Source organism: Mus pahari, chromosome 4 (assembly GCF_900095145.1).
Source record: "Mus pahari chromosome 4, PAHARI_EIJ_v1.1, whole genome shotgun sequence".
NCBI lineage: Eukaryota > Metazoa > Chordata > Mammalia > Rodentia > Muridae > Mus > Mus pahari.
The window spans coordinates 43,820,489-43,821,781 of record NC_034593.1 but is presented as its reverse complement, the minus strand read 5'-3'; positions in this window follow the sequence as shown (position 1 = coordinate 43,821,781).

The following is a 1,293-nucleotide window of genomic DNA, read 5'->3' as shown; positions in this document are numbered from 1 at the left end:
CTAGACCACCCCTCCATTTTTTAAGTGAGTTAACATACATATACTCACAATCCAACAAATGACCTCCTGAAAATCTGCACAGAAGAAATAAGTTTTTCCCCCAAAAGTTCTATGATAATGTGAAAGCACGACCTTAGGGCTCTTGGGGTTCACTCATTGATGCTATTTTCATGATAGCCAGACATTGGAAACAGCCTGTATGCTCCTCAGCAGAAGACTGGATAAATAAAGAACATTTATATAATGCAGTACTACTCAGCTCTTAAATAAAACAAATAATTGAAATTTCAGGTGAATGGATGGAACTAGAAAAAAAAATTGTCCTGAGTGTGGCAACCCAGACCCAGAAAGATAAATATGGTGTTTATATTTGGAAATTAGCCATTAAATAAATGATAGCCAAGCTACAATCTACAGACTCAGAGAGATTCGGCATAGAAGAAGGAACTGGGGTTCGGGGACACATGCATCTCCCTGGGAGAGGGAGATAGAATGTATTTTATAGGTGGACAGGGGTTGGCTGGGTATGGAAACAGGAAGATTAAGGGGAGGGGAAGGGGAATTGGGATAAGAAAGGGGATGAGGGAAGAGACAGCTAGACATGAAGATCATTTGAGTAATAGTATGGAAACCTAGTGTGTAAAAAGTTCCTACAATATGTGAGGGTTGTCCTAATGAAGTCTCCAAATAATGAAGGCGACTGAATCACTACTGGTCATCTCTTGTCACCAAATGAAGCTTGGTACAGCCTCGGATACTGGGTTTCATTCATTGAGTTATTTGAAAAAGGTTATATGAAAATCCCCAAACAGCCCAGGGTATTGTCAAGACTTGGTCTCCACAAATTTATATCAAGACCCCATTTCTGAAAGCAACACACACACACACACACACACACACACACACACACACAAACACACACACACACGCACACAGAAGTCATTGAACATGGAATGGTCAAGCTTGTGCTTACATAGAACCTTCCCCATGTTCTAGTGTCTACGACATGGAAAGATACTCTTGCAGTCTACCAAAAGAGAAACGTAAACATCAACCCAACCACAGAACCTTTGATCTACAATCTTTCCTGCCTGCAAGATGTGCTAGCGCAAAGATGATATAAACCTTGGGGAGTAACTAACTGATATCTGATTTGACCTAAGGCCTACTCCATGAGATGGAACCCATACTTGACACTGCCTTGTCAATCAAGAACCAGAGACTATCCAGCGCCTTTCCCCACCCGAGGAGGGGTGTGCGCCCGAGAACAGTACTAAGGCTTGGGCCGGCATT